We start from the raw sequence: 14,104 nt of genomic DNA, 5'->3' as shown, positions 1-14,104 counted from the left end.
CCCACCAGAGCCTTTTTTATGAAATGTTAAAGTCAGGCCACCTTTGTGATATTTCTGTTGCCCATTTCAGCTTTATTTAGTTATGTTAGATATGACCCCAGAGGATGCACAGGATACTACTCTACTGTTAAGAGTAGCAGACTGTTACTGTGGTTGTGCTTCTGATTTCAGCAGTGTAGAGAGAGCTGCAGTCTGTCAGCTCAAGTTGAGAGAGTTGCCATGTAGAGATATCCAACGGAAGGCATTCACACAGATAATAAATATTAACAAAGAGAAAGCCATGTTAGGCTATGAACTATGAAAACAAAAAAGCAGGCCAGTAGCACTTTAAAGACTAACAAAATAATTTATTAGTTGATGAACTTTGGGGTGATAGACCCACTTCTGCAGATCATAGCCATACCAGAACAGACTCAATATTTAAGGCACAGAGAACCAAAAATAGTAATCAAGGTTGACAAATCAGAAAAATATTATCAAGGTGAGCAAATCAGAGAGTAGAGGGGCAGAAGGTGGCTGGGGAGTCAAGAATTAGATTAAGCCACGTATGCAAAAGAGCCCCTATAATGACCTAAAAATTTCCCATCTGGTTCAAACCACATGTTAATGTGTCGAATTTGAATATAAAAGAGAGTTCAGCAAGCCTCTCTTTCCAATCTGTTGTGAAAATCTCTCTTCAGTAAGATGCAAGCCTTCAGGTCATTAACAGAATGGCCCACTCCATTAAAATGCTGGTTGACCCATTTGTGGATCAAGAGTGTTTTTATGTCTGTTTTGTGCCCATTAATTCTTTGTCTAAGAGAGTTTGAAGTCTGTCCAATATACACAGCATCTACGCATATAAAGCCCTGTGTTCTATGGCATGAGCTAAAGGCTAGCTGGCTCTCAGCCAAGGATGTAAAAAGCAGAGGCTTCATTCACCCTAGAAGTCTCAGTGCCTCTCGGTACATCCCAAGCTTTTGAGACCTTCCAGCAGTTTGCTAGACAATAATGACCTTCCACGGTTTGGCAAATTCTTTCATTTGGCACTGATCAGGTCCCAAAGCTATTGGTCGTGAAAGGGTCAACCTGTAACAGGCAGGGAGCACATATACTATTTCAGGTTAAGATTATGATTTCTTAGAAATGCTGGAAACCCCCAACTCTGTTCAATGGCAATAGGATTATAGGCACTCCCCAACTCTCAAAGGCAGGACCTAGTCACACAGGACCTCTATGGCAGATCATGGAATACAAACTGGGCTTGTGCTTTAACCACAAAATGATGCTGCTTGCCTCATAAAGATGTGCATGTTCTGTTGCCAGTGGGTAGGGTATGTCAAACTGACATCACAGTGCACGTTTGCAGGTCTGTAGGGCACAGTGGAAAATATATTATGGTGGAGGCTGCATTCCATGCCAAGAAGAGCTTGTGCCCGTGCATGTTGTCTTCATAGTGTAAGCTGTATATTTTGAATTTGACACATCCCAAATCTTTCCTGTTCAGTATGACCACTATTAATTCTGTGCCAGAAAACAGCTCCCTTGAAGCCATCCTCACGTGCAAACTTAAACACAAGCATAAATTCTTGGCAAATGAATGCATACATCTACACAGTGCCCTGCGCAAAGAGGCCTTGATCCCACTTGTGCCTTTGTGCCCTAAAGTTTTTCTAATAATAATATCTATGGGCCCAAGTACATTTCTTTGCTTTTTAAAAAATTTTTGCTCATAAATCTGAAAACTTACTCTGTTTTCAGTAACTAGGAAATAAATATATCTTTTTAATTCCTAAAATGTAAGGCTAAAATTGAAAATTACTTTATCTAGATAGTTTATGTGAAAAAGGTGCCATTGAGGTTCCTAGGAGTTTGGCTAAATCCATACTTAGCAGGTGCTTCAAGGTTTAAGGAATAAAGGAATAAAAATACTTCCAGTAATGAGCTGAACTTAAATATATGTGTGCAAACAGAAATGAAGCATGTTTAGATTTCAAGAGCTTACTAAGAAATATATTTCTTTCATCAGTATAGAGCAGCATTTCCCAAACAGTGCTACGTGCAATGTGAATGTGTTCTGTGAAAAAAATTCGATGATAGCGTTGTTTTTCTTTCTAAAATATTAAATAAGAAATGATGTGTGTATCAAAAATGCTCAGGTATTTGACTAGTATTTAGATTATAGGTATAGACATATTTATAACCCACTCATAATAGTGAAGTTGTTATGTGACTTGTGCTGAAACAGAGATTCAAAAACAATCTTCCCATTTAAAAAAACTGTCACATGTTGCTTATTTTTATTTTCCAGTCTTTCTGTAAAAATAACAAAATTATAAAAACTCAAAATTTAAAAATATTTTTCCACACCTAATTTGTTTTGCATTTCTTTTTCATAAAAATGTTTTTTAAGCTTTAAGGAACCGCAGGGTTTTTGAATATTGTCCTTTCTATTTTTGTACAAAAGTTCAACACTAACCATCCTTCTTTAAGGTGTTATATTGATGTCTTATTTTGGGTTTGTACTTACTTTCTTAAAATTTTATACTTAATTATAGGGTTGCTAACCATCCTATTTGTCAGAAGGTTGTTCATTCAGAGGATTTTTCTCTTGTTATTTTTTTCTTTGTAAAAAAAGACATCTAAAAAAACCTAATTCTTTTAAATCAACTTTTGAGCATTAGACCACAGCAACTTTTGGTATGAAACGCACTTCCCCCACACCAGTGTGTATGTGTTCCAGCAATATATACCAAGCCCAAAAGTGTTCCATGGCCAAATTAGTTTAGGTAGCACTTAACACCTTTAGGTATAAAGAATGTATTGTTCACTCACTGTCTGACACCAAAGCATAACATGGAATTACTCTTTTATGTCCAGATGACAGAAATATCATTTGAGGTTGCTGACCTGTCACAAATCCCCTGCATTTAAAAACACCTCTTAACAAGCTACCTGCTTATTCACTCAGACACACCATCTGAGCCCCACCCTGGATCATTCTACTTGGGACCTTATTCACTCAGACTCACCATCTGAGCCATGCCCTGGATTGTTCTATTTACTTCCCAAAATCCCCAAACCTGGAAACCCCAGCCACCCTATCATTTTGGGTATTGGTACGCTTAATACCAGACTATCCAGTTATGAAGGCTCCCTCCTCAAATCCTACACCACCAACGCTCCCAGCTATCACTGAGATACCACTGGCTTCCAGAGGAAATTACAAAACATTGGAAAACTTCCTGATAATGCCATCCTTGCCACCATGGATATACAGTCTCTCCACACAAATATTCCACATGAAGATGAACTACAAGCAATTAGGAATATCATCCCTGACGATGCCACAGATAATCTGGTATCTGACTTCTGTAACTTTGTTCTCACCCACAGTTATTTCCCATTTGGGGAAAACTTATACCTCCAGATTAGTGGCACTGCTATGGGCACCCACATGGCCCCACAACAGGCTAGTATATTTATGGCTGACTTGAAACAAAGATTCCTCAGCTCTCATCTGCTATTACCCCTCCTTTACTTACAGTACATTGATGACATCTTTATCATTTAGACCCATGGTAAAGAGACTGTAGAAGAATTCCACAGAGACTTTAACAGTCTGCATCCCACCGTCAATTTATGCCTTGACCACTCCACATGAGAGATACATTCCTGGACACTACAGTACAAATCCCTGGTGGCCTGATCAATACAACTAGGCCCAAAAAAGCCAATAGCAGAACACCACTTGTCATTATCTACAGCCCACAGCTCAAACCACTGCAATGCATCATTAAAGACCTACAACCTATCCTAAATCATGATACCACACTCCAGCAGGCCCTAGGTGAAAGGCCTCTTCTTTCTTAGAGACAACCTCCCAAGCTTATGAGGATTCTCACTAGCAACCACAGGCTATACCACAATAATACTAATCCTGGAACTTTTCCTTGCAACAAACCACATTGCCAACTTTGTTCACATATCTATTCTGGAGATACCATCACTGGACCTAGCCACATTAATTACAGAATCACAGACACATTCTCCTGTTCCTCAGCTAATATCATGTATGCCATCACATGCCAACAATGCTCACACACCATGTATATAGGACAGACTGCAAACACTCTTTGACAAAGAATGAATGAACATAGAACAGACATAAAAAAACCCCAAATACACGAACCTGTCAGCCAGCACTTTAATGGAGTGGGCCATTCTGTAAAAGACCTGAAAGATTTTGTTCCATTGAAAGGGGACTTTAACAGCCATCTACAGAGGGAATGCTCAGAACTAACATTCATATTCCAATTCGATACATTAACACGTGATTTAAACGGACAGCAATTACCTGAACCTGTTATAAAGACTCTTTTACATACTTTGATGTTTTATCTAACTCTTAACTTCCCCTCTCCACACCAACTCCCACCATCCCTCTGTTCTTCTGATTTGCCAACCTTGATACAAATGTTTGGACCTCTGTGCTTTTTATATTGAGTCTGTTCTGGCAAGGCTATGATTTCAAGAAGTGGGGCTGTCCCATGTCTCATCACCTAATAAATTATTTTGTTAGCCTTTAAAGTGCTACATGACTGCTTTTTTGTTTTGGTAGAACATAGATTAACACAGCTATCTCTATTGGACCCGTTTTTTGTATTGACAGCTATCTCTCTGTCACAGATTCTATACAGATGGTTGACACCTGACTCAGAATGTGGTCAACCTAGGAGTTAGTAAACTGCATATTGAATAAAACTGCTTTCCTGAATTGTGGATGTGTTAGAGGTCTTTGTTAGTTTAAGGTGCTATTACTGCTAAGCTAAGAAATTGCAGTCACTGTTAAGTGACGTACTAAACGGGATAATCACCATAAATCAGTGCTTATGAGCCTGTTGTGAGTTAAGTTTTATTAATTATTATTATTAATTTTAAGGGTAAGAGTCTGGTCTATACAGCACCATGGCTGGCACTTCTAGGGTCAGTCCTGGTTGAATCAACAGAATTCCTGGTGGAAGCTTGAGGTGCATTGTAGTGAGCCGCTGTGGCCTCCCGCCAACTCAGAGGCAGAGGAGGCTGCGCAAAGGTCCTGGTGGGCAGGCCCAGAGCCAGAACACTGGTGGCCCGCCCCTCAGAGGGCGGGGCCTAGAGCCAGAAGGGCCAAGGGCAGAGCTCAGGACCCATTAAAGCCTGGGCCTCCAGGCTGGGAGGGAGCACCTTCGCGGGCTCCCGGATGCCGGGGCAGAGAGCCCGCCGCCGCCTGGCCAGCCGGGAGGAGCAAGCCCCCAGCAGCCCAGACTAGCCAGGACAGCTACGGATTCGGATGTCCCAGGGGACCTACCCAGACTTCCCAGATCTGCCAGGGCCCTCACACCGGCGGAGGACCCCCTCCTTGGAGGAAACCCCAGGCCCAGCCAGACAGGCGGGGGCTAGCAACCACGAGGCCCCAGGAGCGGCCTGCCCCGGAGTTCCAGCGGTCCCCTGCAGCCCCCAAGCCCAGGATCGCCTCGGACCCACAGTGCTACCGCCACCGAACTACCCCAATGATGTGGAGATGACTGACTGGCTGGAGCCCCCAAAGGTAGACGATTTGGAGGGGACCAACCCCTGGGGACCCCCGACCAGGTGGACTGGGACCCTGCCCCGATAGAGGTGGGGGTAGGAAGTGGCCCGGGGAACGCTGCACCAGAACCCATGGCCCTGTGGAGCGACCTGGATCCCCACTGCTGTGGTCACACGTAAGCGACCCGTAGGGCCCCAGGCCGGGTCGCAGTGGTGTGGGAGGGCCTGCGACCCCCTACCCCCTCCCCTCCTCGATGGGCTGCTGCCCCGCCCTGAACTGAGCGCTGGGCTTGTCTCCAAACTGTGAGCTGCTGCCCCGCCCTAAACTGAGGACTGGGCTTGTGCTACGAACCTTGAGCTGCTGCCCTGCCCTGAACTGAAGGCTGGGCTTTTTCTGTAGAACCTTGCGCGGTGGCCCTGCCCTGAACAGGGGCTGGGCCTGTGCTGTAACCCTTGTGTTGCTGCCCCGCCCTGAACTGAGGGCTGGGCTTCCCAGGACAGCCGATGTGGCTGCGGTCCCGTCCGGAGCTATGGGCACTGCCATAGCCCTGGACACCTACATGCATATACACTAGTAAAGACAAGACTGTGTGTCATTTTCACTTGAGTTAGACTATGAGGGATTGTAGGATTAAAACTGAGCTGCTAACTCACGTAAAGGTGGCACAAATGACTTGTCTTCTCTAGGACTTCATCTCATGTGACAAATACAACTTTTTGCATAGGAGGCCCAGCCAAAGGGGGCTAATTGCACAAAGAAGGAATATTATGTGAGTAAAGTCTGATAATATCAGATATTTAGGTTGGGGGTTAATACTTCTTTCAGTCCTTGGTGTAACTATGCTGTGACAAAATCCAAGCCTAAAACAGGGAAACTGCAATGTGTACTGGTTCAGCTGCACTGATTGTGACCAAAAAAATTAATCCCCAGTGCAGAAAAGGCCTTATTAGGCCTCAACAGCATTTCTATCCCTGGGTGTTCAAAAATCATGAGCTTTCATTCTATTACAGTCAATAAAAATATATGTACATCTCTAAAAGTCATGTCACACCACACCAAGAAAGAGGGGCAATATTTCTTTGTTGGAGGAAACTGTGCTGTGTACACAGTAATAAAAGTGAGTTGAACTTTATTTCTTTTTACTGAAATCGTCCTTGCTGCCCCAGGTTACACTTTTGGTGCTGCATGCTAAAAAGACTAACATCTTCTGATTAGTTCTCATCTGAGTGCCTTCTGCAATGTGAAGTGCTAACAAGCACTGGATTGTACTCCTCTATGTAGCATTAATTGCTGTATTTCCATGGCTAAAGTTGATTGCTTTGGACTAGAAATGACTGAATGAATAACTGGGAGGCCTGGAAATTGGGTTTCCATTTTCCCACTGTGGGTTTTAAAGTTCAGGGAACTTTTGTGTGGCCCTTATGTACATGTGATTGGTAAGCCAGTAGGAAAGGTAATGGCTAAACTCTCAGTAGACTTGATGTGTGTCTACATTACAAGTGCAACACTGACACAGCTCCATTGCCTCAACAGTGCCATAAAGTAGCTCCTTCCTATGCTGATAGAAGGAGTTCTTCTGTCAGTGTAGGTCAGTGATTTTCAACCCTTCCCAACTATCATACCCCTTTCAGGAAAATGAAATCTGAGACCTGCCACCAGGGCTCAGTCCCACTGCCCAGGGCTAAAGCATGTAATTAAACTTTACAGAGTCCCCAGTGGCATGAAGCTCTGGGCAGTTGTCCTGCTTGATATCCCCTAAGGCTGGTTGTGCACTTTCAACACCCTGAAACCTGTCCTGTGAATGACCCTCGGGTTGAGAAATACTGATCTAGATAAGTTGATGTACCCCATGAAAGACCTCTGAGTATGTCCCAGAGGTACATATATCCCTGGCTGGCCAACAGTAGCGTAGGTAATCCACCCTGTAATGGTGGTAGGTTAACTGTGTCTGCAGAAAGTGTTATGCCAGCTTAATTACAGCATTATAGGGTTGTGAAACTTCATACCTTTGTAGCTAAATGGATTTAAATTTTAAGTGTAGACCAGTACTTATTAGGATGGAGCTTAGAAAACAGCCTTTGCACTGTAATCTAGACATGCTTTAATGCTAATGAATGATCATCTTAATTCCTCACAACTAGGTCCTTCTCAATGAAAGAGACACATGGCCTGAGGAAAAGCATGTTTTGTACTGTGATGAGGAGAAGATGGAACATAACATGCTTGGTTTTTCCCTCCCCCCCCAAACATTAGCTTTCTGTCTCGCATGACAAACAGTTGGCCTCATCCTACAAACTTTATTCATGCGAGTAGTACCAATATATCAGGCCTGGTTCTACAAAGTGTAAGTAACTCATTGAAGTTCAATGAAATGCCTTGTTTGGAAAGACAGCTTCCTTGAATTTACCAACAATCCAAGAATTATAAAGGAGCAGAATCAGGGCTATAATTAGTGAGCGCCAAACTTTGGTATCTAGAAGACAGGTTACTGGGCTAGATGGACCTGGTTCTGACCCAGTATGGCCATTCTTATGTTCTTGTGAAATGGCTTATTGCTATTCATTTGAAAAATTCTGGCAAGATATAATGCTAATCCAATAGCAATAAACTAGTCACAGTTAATTCCAGCTGAGTTTTTGTCTAAATAGCTGTGCTTAATAATGTTAGCATTTAAATAAATCTTAATGAGCTTTGAAGATAACATCTCATGGGAGTTTAAGGAAAACCATATAACAATTCTTACCTCTGCAGCTACCATCATTCAGTCTAAAGTTTATTCCCACCAGGTTTTATAGTATATGGAAAACACATTCTGGAAAGTGATCTCTGTAGTTGGAATTTCTTACCCTGTATTTTTTTCTCCAGTGTATTATGGATGAAAAATAAGTGAAATTTAGGATTCCTTGCCTCTCCTTGGAGCTAGAATGATTAAAGTGTTAAGCTCAATGGAGTACAGTTATGTTTGGGCAAAGAACCAACTGCCATTAAGAATGCAAACAACATATTCCTCTATCGTGCTGTGACCTGAGGCCTAGATAAATTGAGTGATTATAGGGTGAGGAGAGATGGAAATTTGCAATGCTGCCAGAAAGCCTCCACTCATAGAGTAAATGTTGCACAGGTGGGTCTGTGCTAGTTTTTCAGCTGCTTTGATTTGTCTTGATTTGGAAATAGTTCATAAGCTTTCCTGATCAGAGCAGGTTTAACAAGCACATACAGACATGATGAAGGAGATAAGGCATTTTTTTTTGTGTGTGAAAGCTCTAGTACCAGGAGATGATGAGAATGCCTGAATGTGCAAATTTCCGAGGACAGAATGTTTCTTAAATCTTTGGGACCTAGTTTTTGGTTTAACACCTGGCAATAAATCGGGGTGCCCCAAATTGTACAGTGCCAAGGCCTAAGAAGAGCATTAGGCCCATTCAGGAAAAATTTGGAAGCATGGTACATCGTTTACTGGCACCTAACTCCCACCATTTCACTTTATTTACACAGATGGTACTGGTGTTCTTTGGGGAGCCCTACGCTCAGGGCTCCAGTACAATTGCTCCCCCTTGCCTCCTCTTGTCAGTCCTGAACATTATCCTGGTATTTTGTGTGCAGTGCAATATACATGCATGTGAATTTACATAGTTTTAGGTACAAAGCCAGAATGTCTTGCATTTCTCTGGTGCCTGATAGGTGACTAGATACTGCTCATAGATGAGGTCTGCTGTACATAAAACCCTGAAGCTACAGAGATAGGCAAGGTGATAGATTGGATTCATCTCTCCACCATCACTACGGCCATTTCTAATCTTAATACATGTTAGAACTGAATCAACTGCTGCTGAGAGACATGGGAGAAATAAAATTCACAGCTACACTTTTCTTCTTCTGACAGCCGCAAACAATGTAGGCACTGTTCTTTATAGATCAGGGGTCTCAAACTCAGTTTACCTCAGGGCCAGCGTCATTCCGCAAATCCTCCTAGTGAGCCAGTAATATCACTGAAGAAGGTGTTAGGCAAAATAAAGTTTCTTGTATATTTTTATCTTGCATTTCTTATTAAAAAAATACCCTGTCATACAACTTTATAAAATTCCTTACCTGCCAGAGAGTTTTTGGTGTTTGCCAGACTGTGACTTCAAGAAGCCATGATCTTATTTTGTTTACTTTTTGGAGGGAGGGGGCTGATTCATGAGGTTTGAACTCTCGGGGTTAGTAATACAGCTCATGCAGATTGATGGCATCTCCCCCAGTGTTCAGGCACCAAGACTGAAATCAGGATCCTACAAAAGACATGAAACTGAGTCCTAACCCTCACACCCCCACATCCTCATGCTGGGATCCTGCCCCTGCCCAGGCTAATCAAAAGTGAGATCCTCTGGCCCTATCCTGCTGCCTGCACAAGGGCATCAACTTGGACAACTCCCTGGCCCATGTGGTTTGCATCATGGTGGAAGCAGCCAAGACTGCTTCCTGGCCTGAGTCATGCCTCTGCATCCAGGACAACATGGACTCCAGGGGCCTACGTTCTGCTGGGAGCTGTGTGTGGGCTAGTCCTTACATGCTGCCTGCCTACCCTCCGACCCGACCCCACCCCACCCCACCCCACCCCACCGCAGCAGCGGCAGAGACCTGATCAAATAACTTTTTCAAATATTTTGCAGGCCAGATTGAGGAAGTGCTCAAGTCACTGATGGCCCACTGGCTGGGAGTTTGAGACCCATCTGCTGGAAGTGGCACTGCCAAAATGGTAGTGGAGAAATTCTTCACCCATTTAAATTGGCTATGTATATATTTTCAACATACAAACTATATCTTTGAGTTAATGGCAGGAGATATGCACTCCATTCCCTAAAATTACAAGTCCCAGAGTCTTAATAGGCCTTCTAAGTGGCCTATTATTTTATGACTTTTTGTTCATAAAAGTATAGTGCCAAGGCTGGAAAGAGGATTCCTGATAATTAGTGCTAGGGTACTACTCTATGATGATTAGGCCTCAGCTGGAGTATCATAACCTGTTCTGGGTGCCACGTCTCCAGATGGATGTGGACAAATTGAACAAAGTCCAAAGAAAAGGAACAAACATGATAAAAGGTCTAGAAAACATGACTGTGTGGGAAGATTGAAACTATTGGCTTTGTTTAGTCTGGAGAAGTGAAAAATAAAGGTGGACGTAGCAGCTTTCAAGTACCTAAAAGTTAGTTGCAAGGAGGAGAGAAAAAATTATTCTCTATAACTTCTGATGATAGGACAAGAAGCAATGGGCTGAAATTGCAGTAAATGTGGTTTAGGTTGGACTGTAGGAAAAACTTGCTAACTGTCTGGGTGGTGAAGCACTGAAATAAGTTGCCTTAGGAGGTTGTGGCATCTCCATCATTGGAGGTTTGTCAGAGCAGGTTAGACAAATATCTGTCAGAGATGGTCTAGATCAGTGATGAGCAACCTGTGGCCCATAGGCTGCATGTGGCCCATGAAGGCTCCACCTGCAGACCCCCAAGCCACCCACACCTCTTGTGCACCATGACATTGGAGTCTCATACTTCCTTGCTCCTCCCAGTACTTTCAGATTCTATGAATCACCTGATTCGCCCTCCATCCCAGCATCTTCCCCTCCCTCCCAGAGCTGGAATGCCTCAAATCAGCTGATTCACAGCATTCTAGCTCTAGGAGGGAGGGGGAAAAGTGGGGATGGAGCAGGAGTCAAGCAATTTGCAGCATTCCAGAAGTGCTGTGGCGGGGGCAGATCATTGCGGAGCTCTGGTGCCCCAGTGCACAATAGGTGCGTGGAGGAATGATGGTTGTGTGGCTGGTGGACCCCCAGTGAGCTGCTTGCTGCTGTGGCCCAGTGTAACCCACCTACTCTTCACAGTTGCCCATTGCTGGTCTAGATAATACTTTGCTCTGCCATGAATGCAAGGAACTGGACTAGATGAGCTTTCTTCCAGTCCTATAATTCTATGAAAGAGCAAGAATATCCCGAGTGAGATCTGCATGAGAGTTCCTAGTACTGGGATTCAGTAAATGAAACCCAGGCTGACACTCCTGCCATTGGAGGTGGGAGGGGGCAAGGGGGCTACTTCCCTGGGGCCCACCCACTCAAAAAGGCTGGGGTTTCCTAACTGCTGCTACTGTGGCAGCTGTGATATACAGAGCCCTGGGCCCTTTAAATCACTGCCAGAGTGCTGTGCTGCCATATGGAGTGCTCTTGAAAGCTTTGAGAGCTGCCTGAGCACTGTCGGGGATGCGGGGGAAACATGGTGCAGCATGCTGTTAGCACCACAGAGGGCTGGCTGCTTACAGCCCCAACCCCTTCCATGTAAGGAGTGCTGAACTGGTCCTCTCCCACACTGCCCAGGGACCCTGCAAGTCTGTTAGCTTCCCTACAGGCTGGTGAGTGTTTCTTGTGGTAGTGCTGGTGCAGTGCTGGCTCATTGAAATAGTCTGATCACACAAAGGTTCTTCGCATAGCAGCCCCATAGTGGCAGTGCGGGAATATAATTGTAACTTTTCAGGATTCAGACTATAGGATGGGAACTATATACTGCTCGAAGTGCTGGCAGAAAGGACCAAATAGTACCCTCAAAAAGGCATGTGAGCCTTCTGCTGACTCAAGGAGGAGTTGCATGAGTGGCTCTGAGAGCAGCATCTAGCCTATTATTTATAAGAACTATAGCTGTCAGTGCTTATAGGCATATAAGAGCTAGATGTTGTTATACGTAAGATGGCAAATGTCAGGACGAAGTGTCCAGGCCCCTGACTCCTTTGAAATCTGCCTTGAAGGTAATACAAACTCCCAGTGTCTGAGTGCAATAAGGATCATGCAGGACTTAGTGCTTAGTAGGGATTGTGCCTCCAGTCTCCCAATGAATCACAGTGCATGTGCAAGTGCTCACACACACAACAGGACATTGGTCGTGCCAGGATTCAGCCCCTAGCCTCAGAAAGCTGCACAGTTGGCCTGTGTAAATAGTTGTAAGGAGTCAATTAACTTGTAAAGTGAAGCTCCCTGCCCTGGTAGAATTCCCCTCACTTGAATGCACATAAACACTTCACCTAAAGCCAACTTTCAGGTTTCATCGTGCGGCTAAGTCCCGAATACCTTAGCAACAAGACACGGAAAAAAAGCAAGGTGTGTGCATTGTAGGAGAGGTGGGGAAAGCTGGTTCAAACCAGAGCAAGTTGTGAAAAGAAATAAAGTATAAAAGGGGACAAAGAAGGCAGTGGAAAGTTATGTCGTTGAAATGCAAGCAGTAAGGACATCTGGCTCAACAGGTTTGTCCAAGGCTGAAGCAAGAAAGCACAATTTCATATTTTAAAAAACATGCTATTTATGAGCTACAAACTTAACTCTTGACATCCTTGCAGCATAGCTTTAGAAAAACACAGAAGTGACTGTGTGAAGAAGTTACCTTCAGATGTTACTTCTGCTAACCTCCACATGTGTCTTAGAGGCATATATCCACTTACTTGACTGACCAAAAACAAGTTTGGAACTCTACCAGAGGATGTTGTGAAGGCCAAGACTATAATGGTATTCAAAAAAGAACTAGATAAACTCATGAAGAATAGATCCATCAATGGTTATGAGCCAGGATGGACAAGGATAGTGTTCCCAGCCTGTTTGCCAAGGCTGGAAATAGGTGACACAGGGATGGATCACTTCATCATTACCTAATTAATTCGTTCCCTTTGGGGGACTGGCATTGGTCATTATTGGAAGACAGGACTGTACAAGATGAAACTTTGGTCTGACCCGTACAGCCATTCTTATGGGCTGCGGGCTGCTGGACATGTGGGATCATGCAGGGATAGAGAACCAAGCTTTATACTGGCTAATGCACGATCAACACAACTGACCATTGGTTATTTTCCTTTTGTTTATTCTACTTAGACTGTAAGGGTCAGATTTTTAAAGTTCTTTAGGTATCTAAAGGTACATATAATCTCCTAGTGGAATTTTCTAAAGCACTTAAGCCTCTATCTCGCATGGAAATCAATGGGAGTTAGGTACCCAGGCATTCTTTAATATCTCATGGGATGCCGGTGTGCATCTTAAGGCACCTGTACAAATTGGGCCATGTACTTTGAGTTCTGTGTTTGTACAATACCCAACACAATGGGATCCATGGCTGGTGCAGTTTGGCCATACTGCAATACAATTAATACATCTCTTTACCTAACAGTAGGTTCAAGAAGTGCAAATCACCTTTGGAGGCCCTCTGTGCTGAGCAGTATGCAAGCACAGGATTCAAAACAGTCTGTGCCCCTCAGAGCTTACAACTAAAATGGGGGATACTTCATTTTCAGTGATTATACAAAGAGGCTGAAAGAAGTGTGATTCTGGGTCCAAGTTTGTGTTTCCTGCATATATTTAAAACTGTGAACTGAGTATATTTGATCCAGTTAGAAAGGAAAAACAAGGGCCCCTGCAGTGGCAGGGTTAGCAACACTCGTCTGATAACATTTGAGATCTAGAGAATAAAATAACCAGTGGTTAATAGCGTACTCAAATACAGCAAGCCTCAAAAATAGCCTTTTAAAATCATAGCACCAGGTTGGGGCAGGAGA

Source organism: Carettochelys insculpta, chromosome 25 (genome assembly GCF_033958435.1).
Source record: "Carettochelys insculpta isolate YL-2023 chromosome 25, ASM3395843v1, whole genome shotgun sequence".
NCBI lineage: Eukaryota > Metazoa > Chordata > Testudines > Carettochelyidae > Carettochelys > Carettochelys insculpta.
Note: the sequence above shows the minus strand (reverse complement) of the source record.